At 43.3% G+C, this 16,721-nt stretch overlaps 2 pseudogenes across 1 annotated transcript; both read right to left on the reverse strand.

The window, feature by feature from the left end:
• Nucleotides 1-3,173: 3,173 nt before the first annotated feature.
• On the reverse strand, nt 3,174-5,338 carry LOC118357035 (annotated as a pseudogene). The gene has a single exon (XR_004820112.1). The product of XR_004820112.1 is annotated as an RNA-binding protein EWS-like (transcript).
• Nucleotides 5,339-12,921: 7,583 nt separating this feature from the next.
• LOC113909246 lies at nt 12,922-13,655 on the reverse strand (annotated as a pseudogene).
• Nucleotides 13,656-16,721: the final 3,066 nt, after the last annotated feature.

Raw genomic sequence — 16,721 nt, forward strand, 5'->3', positions numbered from 1 at the left:
TCAGCAGCACAGACGTAGGTGGCTGAGTCTGCAGGCTGGGATTTCGTGATATATAAGGAACTCTGTTTGATGGTCTTGTCAAAGGTGGCCCTCAGTCTTCCTGTCTGTTTTTCACCCTCATTTTCACGTATTAGTTGCAAGAAGACAAGCCTTCTTCCCAGATTTTGTCGGTACCACTGGAAGACCTCTGGAGAGTAATTCGTACAGTCACAGGTCAGCACAGCCTTCTCACCCTCCTGGATGCTCAGGGACTGTGGATTCTGTTCCAACTTTTGGCTGCTTACCCCTAGGCAGAAACACAATACCAGAAACAGAAGGTTTAGTCACTACACTGACACTCCTTAAGAGTCATATTTTCAGGGTGCCTGGGTGGCCCGCCCAGTCGGTTGAGCAGCCAACTCTTGATTTCAGCTTCGGTCATAATCTCAGGGTCCTGGGATCAGGCCCTGTGCTCAGCTCAGCGCTCAGTCAGGAGTTTGCTTTAAGATTCTCTCTCCCTCTGCCCTTCCCCTGGCTCACTCACACGTGTGTGCGTGCTCTCGCTCTCTCTCTAAAATAAATAAATCTTTAAAAAAGTGTCATATTTTCTTTCCACAACCCCAGATATAACGAAAGATGAAGCAGAATGGATCTTGGCCCTCTCCCTCCATCCTGTGGGCTGGGTCCCTGGATCTCTTTGTCCTCATCACCAGGAAGCCTCCAACTCACAGTCCACTGGAAGCCACAAAATCACCAAAATAACTCCCAGGAACAGCTTCATTCTTCTCCCCAACTGTGGCCTGGTATGTGGACCCAGTCTCTTCAATCAAAAAGTCATTCCCTCTAGTTTGGTGGGTGTCACTGGGGCTCTTCTGTGGGAGGAAGTCTCTGCTTTCTACCCAATCAGTGACAAGCTTGGTTGGCCCTCTACAGACACTCACCGACCTAATCCAACTTGAAAGTGAACGGTTTCAAAGCTGAGGAAGGATCCAAATAGATAGGAAACAGCGCCATCTTGTGTTCAGAAGGTTTTTACACTAACAAAATGTGCTCTAGAGCAGTGCTTCTCACCCTGTGTACAAATTACCTAGGGATTTTGCTAAAACACAGATTCTTTTTCATTATGTCAGGGAGCAAGAATATCCTGTTCCCTACAAGGTCCTTCTAGACAGACTAAGAATCAAATGGTCATGAGACAGATTAATAAGAGTAAAGCAAATCTGATGTCGTACTTATGATGGGGAATCCTCGCAGACATGAACATTCCAAAGACAGGCAAAATGAGGTATATATGTCATTCCGAACTAAGGAGAAGGGGGCAGGGGTCTGGGACTTCAAAGGGAAGGAAAGTAATTGACAGGAAGATGAAAAGTAAATATTTGACAAGCAAATGTTTGCTGGACGTCTCAGAGACAATGGGCCATAGAGCACTTTGATCAGACAGGCTTTGTTAAGTTCCTCCCTGTCTACCATACATAGTTCATAGTATAATGTAGTTAGTGACGGTGATAGCGGTCTTCCTGGAGCAGGTCCTCTATCTAAATTCTTTTTAGGCAGTTGTTGGGGGGCGGGGTTGGGGAGAGGTAAAGAGCTTTTCCTGAATCTGCTGGTTTTTGATTGCTTTTTAACTCAAAATAATCTTCATGCCAAAGTAGCCCACCTTGGGGCAGCCAGCCCGTGGCCCCAACAGTTAGGTCTCCAGTGGGACTGGATAGTCTATATTTCTAACAAGCTTCCTGGCCATGTTGATGCCTCTACTTTAAGTAGCAGGACTAGATGAATGCTTGCCTCAGTCCAGAAAAGGGAATTTGCAGTATTAAAGTTTGATACAGGACAAATGATCACGTTTCCCAAGGTCTCCATTCCACCACCCAAACTATACTGTTGTTTCTAACGGTTGCCGGAGGATGTCACCAGCCATAGATTAATGTAAAGCACAGGAGAGTGCATGGCTGAATTCTAGGGAACTTGCTCAGATCCAGGAAGTGAACCTCCTCTCTTTACTCCTCCTGGCCTTCCCACAGGCAAGAAAATTATCACTTTGACTTCAAAAGGTCTTTCTTCTTGATCTTGTTGAGATAGTGTAATAAATACTCACTTTAAATCCAACAGAAACTCAAATCAGGGAAGTTTCCCAGTTCATGCAAAACCATGCTCCCTGAAAGGTCAATTATTTTTTAAAATACAACAGTCCTCTGATTGCATATATCAGAATATCTTTCCTACTTCGTTAATGCCAAGGTGGGTGTATTGTCACTTCCTCAAATACATTTAGGCCATCCTGTGGCCTAAATGAAAGAGGGATGGATAGATGGACAGACAGGCAGGAAAATGAATGCATGGAAGGAAGAAAGAAGAGAATGGGCTAGGGTATGCTGAGAAATAAAGCTGGAAGGAGAGTTTGGGTCTAGAAAGCAGAAGATTTTGAATGCTTGAATTTGTTTATAGGTTATTTATTAGCAAAAAAAAAAAAACCTACAGAGGCTTTTCAGCAGGTAAGTAATATTATAAAAATTCTATACATTTAACCTGGCTGCTTGTCCACAAGAGTAATTTGGAGAGAGAGGTTGATAGACAGTGTGGAGTGTGTTCCAGTCTCAAGCTGTCCGGGCTCTGAAACTCACTCTTGCATTTAATCTCTGCCTGAGCTTGGGCAAGCTACTTAATGTCTTCAAGTACCAATTTCTTTGTGTGTAAAACAGAAATATCATCAGGATGTTATGAGGAGACATGGATTGACTAATATACATAAAACACTTTGTACGCACGTCATGCACAGTAAGAACGCAGTAAATGGGAACTATCACTCTAAGAAAAGGGATACAATACCCTCTCATTGTGACCCATAGTGACTGAACCAGGGCTCACTGAGCTTCAAAGCTAGGAGGGATTTTAGAGAATTTGCAGAAAATGATGGATTAGAGATACCTTAAATCAACTAAGACCTATATTTTAGAAAAGAGAATGAAAAGAGAAAAATCACTACTTAGCTTGTTAAGCAAGGATATACATTATCAATATCTTGGTGTATTACTTTCCAACCTTTGTGCTGTTCCTATTTTCCCTACATAGCAATATTAAGTAGCAATCACACCAGTTCATATCTTGATAACCATTATAGAGTCTCTTTATAAATACCATTTATTTGCTATATAATATTCCATTTGGGTGACTAAGCCCTCCCCCCCCTCTTTTTTTTTTACCATTTAAATTGTTTTAATGTTTCTTCACAAATGGTGAAAAATACTAAAGTACAGACAAGGAATAATCATAATGTTGTGGCCAACATTATAAATATGGAATTATAAATTTAAAACATTTTCTGGTTTAAAAAATAAATCTGGTAGTCAATGCAGCTCTGCAGGGTCTCTGCGTCTAGTAGGGCCGGTCTCTGTGTTCCTGACGGTGCTCGCCTTTATCCATTTTTCCAGGTCCTCCGCGCCCGCCTCTTCTTCCTCCCATCTGTTCCATCAAAGGTCCAGGGGGCCCACCAGGGCCGCCCCGTCTTCCTCCACCAAAGCCACCTCGGTCCATGCCGCGGCCACCACGGAAGCCCCCTCTGTCTCCACCACGGCCACCTCTGAACATCCCCCCGGGACCACCGCGGTCCATGAGGCCGCCTCTTCTGCCGCGCATGCCACCAGGGCCGCCTCTGCCACGGTCACCACCCGGGGGTGGAAAGGGTGGTGGAAGGAAGCCTTCAGGCTTCAGGGCCTTACACTGGTTGAATTCTGTTCTCCAGGCGAAGTTCTGGTTTCCACACCCCGGATTGGGGCACTGCCAGTCTCCAGCTCGGTGCTGGACATTTCCTCCTCCGGATGGGTTCCCTCGGGAACCCCGGGGCCCTCTTGGGGGAAAGCCACCTCTGTCTCCTCCACGGCCTCCCATGCGACCCATGGGGCCCCCAGGACCTCCTGGGCCGCCTGGACCTCCACGAAGTGGCGGCGGCATCCCTCTGCCCTCACGGGGAGGCATACCACCCCGCATGCTGTTCATTGGAGGCTTCTTCCGAGCAAGAGAAACCTTAAGTTTGCTCCCTTGAAAATCTTTCCCATCAAACCACTCCACGGCAGCCTTGGCAGTTGGTGGGTCTTCATAGGACACTGTAGCATCACCTTTGGGCTTTCCTGTTTCCTTGTCCAAGTAGATATGGATCATGGGTTGTCCGGTTCTCTTGTTCATCTTAACAACTCCACACTGCTTAAAGAAGTCTGCCAGATCATCTAGAGTCACATTGTCATTTAAGCCTTGCACATAAATTGCACTGTTGTCAGAGTCTTCATCTGGATCTACAGGTGGGCCTAGATCAAGATCTGGTCCTTCGTCCATGGGTCCACCAGGCTTATTGAAGCCACCTCGCTCTCCAGCGCCCATTCCACCGCGTCCTCCTCCCCGCCCACCTCTGCTCATGCCTCCACGATCAAATCCCCCTCTTCCCCTGCCCCGGTTATCAGGGCCACTCATGCTCCGGTTCTCTCCTGGTCCGGAAACTCCTCCAGACTCCTGCCCATAAACAGCCATGCTACTGGGGTGGTCCTGTCGGAATGAACTCCGCTGCCCGTAGCTGCTGCTCTGTTGGCTATATTGACTTGGAGCCTGGCTGTAGGATCCAGTTTGGGGGTGGATAACTAGTGGGTGGCTGCTGCCCATAGCTGCTTTGTTGACCATAGCTACTCTGCTGTCCATAGCTGCTCGGCTGCCCATAGGTGTTCTGCTGAGAGTAACTGCTCTGATCATAACTAGTCGGCTGTGTAGAGGAGTAGCTGGTAGGAGGATAAGATGGTGGTGCTGTGACTGGCTGCATGGGGTAGCTCCCAGGTACCTGGGGATAACTGTAGTTACTCTGTCCATATCCTAGGCTGGGCTGGTTGTAACCCCCTGTGCTAGATTGAGGTTGACTAGTCTCAGCGGGTTTGTTACCATCCTGCGGTCTTGCAGGTGTGGTGGCTGCCGGCTGCTGCCCATAGGCTGGGTAAGCAGGCTGAGTGCCATAAGCAGACTGAGCTGCATAGGAGGCCTGGGTGGTAGTGACCGTAGCAGTGGTGGTATCGTAAGCGCCAGTGCCGTACCCCTGGACAGGCTGACTGTATGCCTGGGGGGGCAGCTGGAGTAGTATAACCAGCGGGAGGCTGTCCATAAGAAGTTGCATAGGCGGTCTGCCCATAGGTCGCAGTGGTCTGAGCCTGGGTATAGCTGACATCAGTGGGCTGTCCATAGGTTCCATAACTTTGCTGCCCATATGCCTGAGTGGTCTGTGCATATCCTTGAGTGGGTTGGGCAGTGTATGCACTGTAGCCCTGCCGGGCTGCCGCTTGGCTGTAGGTACTGTAATCCGTGGACGCCATTTTCTCTCCTTCCTTCTCGTTTCATTCCTTCCCCCCTTTTTTTTAAGGTTTTTTATTTATTTATTTGAGAGAGAGAGAGAGCAGGGGGAGGAGCAGAGGGAGAGGGAAAGAGAGAATCCACAAGCAGACTCCTCGCTGAGCAGGAAGCCCAACACAAGGCTCGATCCCAAGACCCTGAGATCATGACCTGAGCAGAAAGCAAGAGTCAGACGCTTAACAGACTGAGCCACACAGGCACCCCAAGCCCTTCCCTTTAAGATTAGACATTTTGGTTTTCAATTTGGGGGTAATATAAATAACTTCCCAAATATCTTTGTGCATAATTATTTTCATATGCATGGAGGGTTTTCCTGAAGACAGATTTTACAAGGAAATTAATCTGTTTTTAGATTTCAAGTCATGTTTTTTAATTACTTTCCAAAATAGCTTACAAAGTTACTCTCCCACTAGTGTATATTTATTTCACAGCATCCTGCTCAAATTCTGTCTTTAAATTGCTGTTTTTTTTTTCTGTGCAAACTCCCTCATCACATCTTCTTTATATTTACCTATTTCGATATTAATGATTTCCTCTTTAAGCATTTAAAAATAATGCAGAAGAATTATTAATCTGTTGTGAGATTAGCAGCAAATTAACAGTAAACTGTAGTTTGAATATAATTTTGGTTATTTTTACATATAATAAATTAGTTTTTTAATATTTATGTAATCAAATCTTCTATTTTTTTCCCTTGATTTCTTCCATTGTTCTTAAGTTTAGAAAATTCTTCTCCCTTCGGTTTATTGACTAACCTGCATTTACTTTTTTTTACTAATAACTTTGTGATTTAATTACTTTAATCTCTCTGGAATTTATTTCATCATGTGAGGTACTTCATTTATTTCTTCAACCAATATTTACTGAATGCCTACTGATTTTACAACACTTTTTGTTTTCAAATAGTCAGCTTCGTGCTTCTCAAGTTAGAGTACTCTTGCCCTCAGGACAAAACGTAATAAATATCATGCATTATCAGGGAGCATTTTTATTACTGAAAAATCGGAGAATATGTGAATTATTTACAAGATTATGTTGCACTAAAATTGATATGGATGTATAATGCAGTAAAATAAAAATGATCACTCAAAAATTTTAAAGTCAACATGGGACTTTTTGTACTTTCACCAGACTACTTTGGCGACTGTGCCCTCACATCCAGATTTCAAGAAGGAAAAGTTCTGGGGCGCCTGGGTGGCTCAGTCAGTTAAGTGTCTGCCTTCCACTCAGTTCATGATCCCAGGTCCTGGGATCAAGCCCCACTTTGGTCTCCCTGCTCAGCGGGAAGCCTGCCTCTCCCTCTGCCTGCTGCTCCCCCAGCTTGTTCTCTCTCTCTCTCTCTCTCTCTGTCTGTCAAATAAATAAATAAAATCTTTAAAAAAAAAAAAAAGAGGGAAAGGTCATGTTTGGTCTTCCTCCTCTGTAGGGATCCTTCAGGAGAAAGTATGAGAAGCTCTGATACAACAAAATTTGAGGATAATCCTGTTCTTCCCTATTAACTTAGAATTCCTCTTTTGTTTTATTCAAAGTCTTTCTTATTCAAGTCCATTCCTTGCTTTTCCACTGTCTTTGTACTAGTTATTACTATTATTGGTACTGGTATTATTATTATTGGCTACCACATATAAAAAGCTATCTATTTAAAGGGTAACATCTGAGTTAAGAAAAATATTTAATCATTCCCACAAATATAAGGGAATGATTAAAGAAGAAATAAAATGGTGACCTAAAGTCACTCATAAAACCATTAAAAGTTCAATTTCATAAGATTTGACCAATGTGAATGCTCAGGTTATGATATAATGTTAAGTGGAAGTAAGTCCAAATACCAGTTTGTGTGCTTCTAATCTTTAACAAGAGTTTAATGAAGAAGGTATACCAGATGTTAGCCATGATTTATCTGGTTGATAGCGTTATGTTCGGACTTTCTATTTTATATATACTTTTGGTTTTCCTCCTATAATGTGGAGTTAATATTTTATAATCAGAAAAAGTTAATAAATGCTATTATTAAAAGGTAAAAATCTTTCCATCAAAAAGTATACTCCCTGACATTGACACCAGGATGTCCTTGGTAAAGGAGAACTTTGAACAGTACCCATAAAGTCAACCTTAGAGCCCAGATATTTAACTAAGAAATCACTAACTCCCCTTAAGTGTTCATTCCAAATGTTCTGACACTCACTGGGTCATTCTGAAACTGACCTTCTTTAAGATCATTTAGAATGTTTATATATATATTTTTAAAAAAAAAGAATGCTTATATATTTGAGATGGAATATGGCAAAATCTCTGACTTGAAGGCTTGTGACAAAGGAAAAAGAGTGGGGCTTCCACCCCAGTCTTAGGTTTGGGGACAGGCTGCAGGTGCCTGGGGACCACTGTGCTCTTGTTGCACAGAAGTAGGTGGCTGAGTCCCCAGGATGGGTGGCTGTGTCTTGCAGGGAAAGGTGTTTATCCTTTTTATTAAATAGGACAGTGAGTCTTTTTTCTTGTTTCTTGACCACATTTGAAAGAGTGGATATAAGCAACTGGAGGCCTTTTCCAGGTTCTTGCTTGTACCAAAAGAAGTAGTCGGAGGTACTGTCTGTGTACGTGCAGTTGATAACAAAGCTGGCTCCCTCCCAGATAGTCAGGAAAGAAGGGTGCTGCTGTATCTCTTCTCCTTTACTCATCCCTGTGCAAAAAGAAAAGTCAGACAAAGTCATCAGGTCATCATTCTCCAGAGTGTGCATTTCTTTTTTGCTGCAGCAACTTCAGAAGTCTGGAAGAAGCCAGTCCCCCTGTCAGACTTCTAGTACTAAGACACCCTGTTCCCAAAAGCTTTCCACTCACAGTCCAGCTGCAGCCACAAGAACAGGAGCAAAGGTCCAGTAAGAGTCTTCATTTTTCTTCCAACTGGGACCTGCAATCTCCAGCCAGGAAAGCTACGTCTATCACCAGGTTATCTCTTCCTTTCCTCCAAAGCACAGTGGTTTCTTAAACTGTCTACCCAGGCATCTGCTTCTGTCTTTAGCTTACTCTTACAGTCAACCAAAAGGACCCTTTCGCATAATCTGCATCAGCAGAGATGCTTCGCCATCTTGTGGTCAAGTCCCCAGCTGGTAAACTAGCTGGTCCAATCCTCTTTTCGCCTGTATCTGTGGGAGATGAACACACAAAACAGCAATAGGTTAAATAAATTAAGTTCTGAGTGTGTTTTCAATCAGAAGTTATGTGGATTAGCAGAAAGCATAGTGGAAGCATAGTGAAAAGGGAGGGTTCAGAATTCCATTGCAACTTCTCAGCACAGTATTGAGTCACTTTTAAATAACTTTGAAGAAGTTACATGTTTCCCACATTTTTACAACAAGCTAATTCTACTTGAAATCAGGAAAATGCCAATGGATAAATGCATAAAGAAGATGCGGTATATAGGGGCATCTGGGTGGCTCAATCGGCTAATCATCTGACTCTTGATTTTGGCTCAGGTCATGATCTCAGGGTTGTGGGACTGAGCCCTGCGTGGAGCTCTGTGCTCACCACGGAGTTTGCTTGTCCCTCTCCCTCAGCTCCTGCCCCGACTCTCTCTCTCTCTCTTAAAAAAAATAAAATCTTTCAAATAAAAAAGAAGATGTGGTATATATACTATACAATAGAATATCATTCACCCATGAGATGGAAGGACATCCTGCCATTTGTTACCTGGGTGGCACCTTGAGGGCATTATGCTAAGTGTAATATGTCAGACAGAGAAAGACAAATTCTGTATGCTATTACTCATATGTGTAATCTGAAAAAGCCAAACTCATAAAAAAAGAGTTGAATGGTGCTTACCAGGAGCTGGCAGTTAGGGAATTGGGGAGATTTTGTTTAAGGGTACAAACCTGCAACTAGTAGATAAATAAGTCCTGGAGAGCTAATAAACAGCATAGTGATTATAGTCAATAATACTGCATTATTAACTTCAAAACTGCTAAGAGGCTAGGTCTTCATCGTACTCACCACAAAAAAAAGAAATGATAATTATGTGACATGACAGAGGTGTTAGTTAAGGCTATGGTGGTAAACATATTGCAGTATGTAAAATATATCAAATCAAAACACTGTACACCTTAAACTTACACAATGTTATATGTCAATTATATCTCAATCTTTTAAAAACCAGATGGAAGAGATAAATACATCATTTTTACTCATTTTTTTGAGCATAGTTGACACACAGTGTTACATTAGTTTCAGGTGTACAACGTAGTGATTTGACTAGTTTAAACATTATGCTATGCTTGCCGCGGGCATATCTACCATCTGTCAGCACACGCTATTGCAGTACCAGTGACTATATTCCTTGTGCTGTGCCTTTTATTCCCGTGACTTATTCATTCCATAGCTGGAAGACTGTATTTCCCACTCCCCTTCCCCCATGTTGCCCCTCCCCCACCCTCTGCCATCTGGCAATCACCGGTAAATACATCTTGAATGCAGTCACAAATTTCAATATTCACCACCATAACCTTAATCCAGGCTATTATCAACCCTCACCTGAACTGTTGCCATAGTCTTCTAACTGGTTTCCTTACTAGTTCTGCCCTCTACAACCCACTCACTACACAGCAGCAAGAAAGACAGTACTGAAACACAAACTAGATCATGTCGACATGGAGCTCTTATTCAGTCAGTGGCTCTGACATTATACTTAGAATAAAATCTATACTCCTTTCAAAGATCTGCAATATCTGGCCCCAGACTACTTCTCCTATCTTATACTATCTTATACTTCTGATCCTGACTCCCACAAATTAGCTAACTTTGCCTATTTCTTTCTTATTCTTCAAGTCTCAGATTCAAAACCATATTTTTATAAAAACTTGTACATGAATGTTCATAGCAGCATTATTCATCATAGCTAAATGGCAGAAATAGCCCAAATGTCCATCAACTGGTAAATGGATAAACACAATGTGGTATATCTCTATAACAGAACATCATTCAGCCTTAAAAAGGAATGAAATACTGAGACAAGCTACAACATGGATGAACCTGGAAAATAGGCTACAGTGAAGTAAGCCCGACACAAAAGGACAAACATCATATGATTCATTCCACTGATAGGAGGTACCTAGAACAGGCAAATTACTTAATTATATGACACAACTCTGAAGATCTCAAATCTTGATTCTCTTCTTCTACCCACATACTTAAGTACTGAGGGCCATAGAACATGTCCAAGCTAGTTTTGTGCAGTTTCACATTTTAATGCTGGGTGAGTGGACCTAGTAGGTGGAAGGAACAGTCCTGGAAGCAATTCCTACACTAGGAATAGCTAACAGAAACTTAACTATACATAGAAATCACTATAAATCCCGTAAATATATCTCACTTAATGTGTCCTCAACTCAATCTCACCTCAGCCAGATTCCCAAAAATGTCTGAAGCCACTCCAATACCACCTAAAACAAGGGAAAGCCTGATAAGTTAGTATGGGAAAAAACTGGTTCTAACCAATTGCTGTTAAAATAGTTTACTTCTGAAATTTTCACATAAAGAAAATGTGACTGTATTAGAGAACCCCTCCCAGAACTTGGCCTCCATCAGGTTTCATTGGGTCTTGGAAGTTCTTCTTGTCTTTGTGCCATAGTCTTGCCCCACACTTCCCCCATGAGCCATTCCTCCGAGTATGGACTGCGATCCTTCTGAAATATGAATTGGATTAGAATGCCTATTTAAAACCCTTCAAATGGGGGCACCTGGGTGGCTCGGTCGTTAAGCATCTGCCTTCGGCTCAGGTCATGGTCCCAGGGTCCTGGGATCGAGCCCTACATCGGGCTCCCTGCTCCGTGGGAAGCCTGCTTCTCCCTCTCCCACTCCCCCTGCTTGTGTTCCCTCTCTCGCTGTGTCTCTCTCTGTCAAATAAATAAAATCTTAAAAATAAATCTAAATAAATAAATAAAACCCTTCAAATGCTTCCCACTCCATATAGAATAATATATGAACCTAACCATAATGGTATAAGGTTACATATGATCAGGCTCCTAACTACCTCTTTAACATATCACCAACCTCTCTCCCCCTCACTACCTTCTGGGAACATCAGTCTTCTTTCACAAATATATCAAATTTCTTCTGCTTAATGGCCATTGTTGCATTTGAAAACTCTTCCTTTTCCCAGGTTTTAGCACCTTGTTTTTGCCATTTTTGTCATTGAAGACAGTTCAAATGTCATCACTCCAGAGAGCTCCATGATCACTACGATTCTTTTTCACATTACTTTGCTTTATTTTCATTTTTTAATGTCTTTTTAAAGATCTTATTTATTTATTTGAGAGAGAGAGAGAAAGCATGAGAGAGGGGAGGGTCAGAGGGAGAAGCAGATTCCCCACTAAGCGGGGAGCCTGATGCGGGACTCGATCCTGGGACTCTGGAATCATGACCTGACCCAAAGGAAGCCGCTTAATCGACTGAGCCACCCAGGCGCCCTGTTTTATTTTCTTAATGTCACTTATATTTTGAAGTCATTTATTCAATTGTTTCCTTGTCCTATCTCCCCACAGTAGAATAAAAATTCCATACATACGGGAAACTTGTCTGTACTGTGGAATTAGATATCTTCAACCTTCATACAGTGCCTGTCATGTCACACTACAGAATACATACTTGTTGAGTGAATGCACATTTGGATGATCTTCAAATGAAATAATTTCGACAACTTCTCTCTTAGAAGAAAACAGATCCCTGGTGGCCTGGTAGGGGCTGGTAAGCCCAGGGTTGACTCATGGGATGACCCTGGTCTCATTTGTCTTCTGGCCTCTGCTGCCTGGGTCGCTGAGACCTTCTGGGGGTAGCAGTGGGTGCTTCTGTAGAACTGAGGACAATAGGTGAGTCCTCCCTTCATAGGGGACCTCAAACTAGCTTTTCCTTAGATGTCACTAGTGAGAAATTGTCAAAATATGCTTCTTTATTCATTGACTTTTATGAAAACACCCTATTTATCACTGTAAATAATTTGATTTGTAGGTTTCTGAGAAGGTAGTCAGAGTGTAGGGATTAAGAACGTGGGATCTGAAGTCAGATTGCTTCTCTTCCAAGAGTGGGTCTGTGGATTAGGAACTTGGCTATTTGAAGTCATTTACCTTTTTATTTCTTAAGCTTCTTACCCTTGTTGTAAAAAATGAGGGTGGGGACAACACAGCACCTGCATTATAAGGAGTCAAGGAGATGACATGACACTAAAGATGTTTGTACGATGCTCACTGCACATGGTGTTATCTAAACATTATCTACTTGGCTATTATATTTGTTACTCAGGACCTCCAGGCACTAAAAGTCATGAGCATAAGCACGGCCAAGTAAGACCAGGCTCGTCTTTACCCTTCTTAAAAGCTGAGCTATGTGTTCATACTAACAGCTGAGTTGTACCAGCAGCACACAACATGGGTGGGGTTCACACCACAGTAACCTATTTAGTGTCTGCTCATCGAAGCTCTAACTTTGACCCTGAGTTGGGCGTTTCCACTGTTTCCTTAAACATGGATTTGAATCTTGCCATTGTTTTTAGAATCTGTGAGAGCTCCATGTTAGGAGTCAAGGTTTATAATTATAGAGAGAATGAAAAGACTGACAAAATGAATAATGTGCTCTGCTCTGCAAGGCCTCCTGGTGGAAGGGCTGAGGTGCAGGCCCAGCTGCAGTTTGGGTGCAGGCTGCAGATCACCAGGGAGCACTGTGCCTCCACCGCACACAGGTAGGTGGCTGAGTCTTCCAGTTGGGAGGCCGTGATGTGGAGGGTGCTGGACCGTTCCTTAGCATTCATTGTGCAGTTTAACCTTCCACTCTGCTTCATCCCAGAGGTTACGTAAAACAGTGAGGTGAGGCCGCCGCCCCCGGGATTCTGTCGGAACCACTGCACGTAGTTCACTGTGCTAGAAAAATTGCACTTCAGAGTAGAGCTGGCTCCCTCCTGGACGCTCAGGGTTGAAGGTCTCTGCTCCACCTCCATCCCTCTCACCCCTGTTAGGAAAGAGAAAAACAATGATATCACTGGGGAGTCAGTGATGCAGTTTTCAAAACTGTAAAGTATCCAGAGACACACGCCTGAGGATGTAAGAACGTCTAGGAGCTCAGCGTCAGCTCCCCCACCACTGAGGGCTGTGGACCACTCCCAGCCCCCACTCACAGCAAACATGGACCCACAGGAGCCCCAGCAGACCTCCCCAGCGTCTCTTCATGATTCCTTGTGTAGTTGTTTAGTTACCAACACCCCTACTGTGCAGAGTTTAGAGGCTTGGGTCCAAAGAAATTGTGTTGTTACAGCCAATCCATTCCACCAGAACCACTGAGCCCCAATGACACTCACACTCGAGCTTTGTCATTTTGCTTCTTAACAGGAAACTCCACCCATGATGGCCCAGCCCTGGCTGAGTGTGTAAGGTTTCTCGGGGGTGTGGGTGTGTTGGGGGTGGAGGATTCAGGCTGGACTGGGCAGAGGAGGCACTAAAGGAAGATATCCAACTTTCCCAGTCTTTCTGTTTTGTTTTTCAGAACTGTTTTAGGTGTAGGAAGTCTGAACAGAGGGTAGGAAAAGTGAGATGGCAACTCAGACAGAAACAGGGGCTTCGTCTAGTCAGTACATCCTAGAAGATCATAATTGCAGGGAGGCTGCTTTCTTTTTTTTTTTTTTTAAGTTTTTGTGTGTGGGTTTTTTTTTTAAAGAGTTTATTTATTTATTTGAGAGAGAGAGAATGAGAGATAGAGAGCACGAGAGGGAAGAGGGTCAGAGGGAGAAGCAGACTCCCTGCCGAGCAGGGAGCCCGATGCGGGACTTGATCCCGGGACTCCAGGATCATGACCTGAGCCGAAGGCAGTCGCTTAACCAACTGAGCCACCCAGGCGCCCCAGGAGGCTGCTTTCTAAACAAGAATAAACACACGTAGTTTAACAGAGAATGCGAGAATTTATTTATATGGAATATCTAACAAAGGAAAACTGTTTCACGGTACGTATCATTTTGTTAACCTCCTTTGTTAGATAAGTAAATACAAATGAAAGAAATTAAAATCATTTTGTAAATCTAGAAAACACAGATTTGTGTTTATACCTGAACATAGTATATGTCCTACAATAAGACTTCAACTGGTAGTAAAAGAAATAGGACAAGTATAAGATGGCTACCTTGGTCTCAAAAAGTTCCCAGCCCCCTGCCTTCCCACCCAACCCTTTCCCTTCACGGCGTGAGACCCACACGACTGAATCCACTGTGTGAACATGAGGCGAGGCCCACACTGTGCGGTTCAAACAGAGTGTTTCTCCTTTCCCTCCCCATCTTTCCTTACATCTCTCCCTTTTCTCCTCTCTCTACTTCTATTCCTCAGTTCCCTCATTTCTTTATCTCAGAGGAGATACGGGAGAAGAAATTTTATCAGTGGTATTGGAGTCATTTCTAAGTCAGTGGAGTAGAAGTGTGTTTCAAAAATGTTTAGTTATAAAAATTAAGAAAAAAAGTAAAATATAAATGTTTTCTACTGGAACCTCAAGCCCACTTGGCTCTAACAGATTCCTACTCTCGACTGTGCTCCAGGAATCATCTCTGTCCTATTAGCACAGTCCAGGCCCCCCTCAACCTGATCCATTGACAGATTTATGGAGATCAGAGCTCCATCTCTTTGAGATTATATTAAAACGGAAGAGCTGAGTAAATGACAGAAACTTTCAGTAAATATTTTCCCTGTATGCTTAGTGATTTCGTTTTATCACATTTTCCTCAGTCCCTTCCTCTAAGGTTAACCTTCATCTTTCCATTCAGTTTTCCAAATGGAAACAGCTGGAATTATCTAGGATCTTAAGGAAAGTTGCTCAGTTAAGGGGGAGGCCTAGAGTGCCCCCTAATGGATTAAAACCGTCAGATGTAGACTGTCATGGTACTCTCTTGTCTGGTCACAGGTCAGATGGCAATCCCCCCACAAAACCCGTCCCTGACACTGTCCCACCTGAAGTGATTCTCCGAGGAAGTTCCAGTCTCCAGTCTGTTGGAGCCATTGTGTTTCTCTCATGAATTGTCCTCTCATCATCAATCCTGAATCTTTGAAGATTACTACCATGTCTGCACAAGAGCTAAGCAGTTTAGTCCCTTCTGTTCCTCTTGTCTTTATAGAACATGAGATCTTACTGAAAATGCCCCAGCTTGGTCCCTTGAATCACTGAAAGCCTCACATTCTCTAGAAGTTTGTGTTCAGCTCCCCCTGCCGTCCCAGGCACTGTGTCACTCACAGCACAGAAGTACTTGGCCGCATCGCTCCCATGGGCTGAGGGTTTCCTCAGGTGGAAGGAGGTTTCAGTCTTCCTAAATTCAGCCTCGAAACCTTTGATGCCTTTAACCAGAGTGTCCCCTGAAAAGTACTGGAGGAGAAGCTGGAGGCCTTGGTTGGGGTACTGCACGTACCAGTAGAGATACGGTTGAACAAGAGATGAGTAGTTGCACCTCAGCTCCAAAGCAGCTTCTTCAGAGACAGTGACGTGGGCATCGGGCTGGGTCACCGACTGGGCTCCGGTTCCCCCTGAAACATCAATGCTGAGTCAGTGAGACCAGGACAGACTTACCTATTAAGAGGAGTTGTCTCTATTCAGAGCAGTTGTAATACAGTTCTTGGCTGAAATTGAATTTTACTCACTCAGGGAAAAAAGTATCATAAGCACTGAGACAGGAGCCAAGGTCATGGCTGAGCAATGAAGAAGCTGTAGGATCCTTTTTGAAGATCTTCCCTGAGCAGGAAGGAATGTGGCTGAGTAAACAGCACCCTTGGAACAAGGAAGAATGTGTATGGTCAGTGCTCCAGAATCTTGCATAAGCACGTTCCAGAGAGTTTGGAAGAGTCTCTTCCTTGACAAATCTGACTTCTAAGTTCTTCAAAGGTCACTGTCTGCAAAGGGCGGGCTGCATCTGGACTCTTCAGTCGACTCTGGGAAGGAGGAGCGAAAGAAATGATGCTGGTCTTCAACTCTAATTCTAGTTTGTGCAACATCGCCCTCTGGAGGCCAAGCAGAGGTAGTTCTTCTAGTAAGCCTTGTCCTGTCCCTTGCTATTTCACGCATCATTAGAGAGGGATTCAGAAAGGAACAGGCAGAATGCATAATCAAGAACTGGGAACTTTAAGCCAACAAAAGTTGAAAAGTAAAAAAGAAGAAGGTAGGTTCTTCTCAGTAGATAAGTAATTAAAAGAACATTTAAAAATGAGAAAATGAAAGTATGTTGTTCTTTTCCACAAAAGTAAAAATAAAGGTGATTAAAAACTGCAGAGAGGAAAATGTACAAGAAAAGGGTGATATAAATGTGAAATTATTTTAAGTAACTTAGAGAATTTAGAAAAAGAAAAACCAATTAATGATGC

The sequence above is a fragment of the Zalophus californianus genome, chromosome 6, assembly GCF_009762305.2.
Source record: "Zalophus californianus isolate mZalCal1 chromosome 6, mZalCal1.pri.v2, whole genome shotgun sequence".
NCBI classification, from domain to species: domain Eukaryota; kingdom Metazoa; phylum Chordata; class Mammalia; order Carnivora; family Otariidae; genus Zalophus; species Zalophus californianus.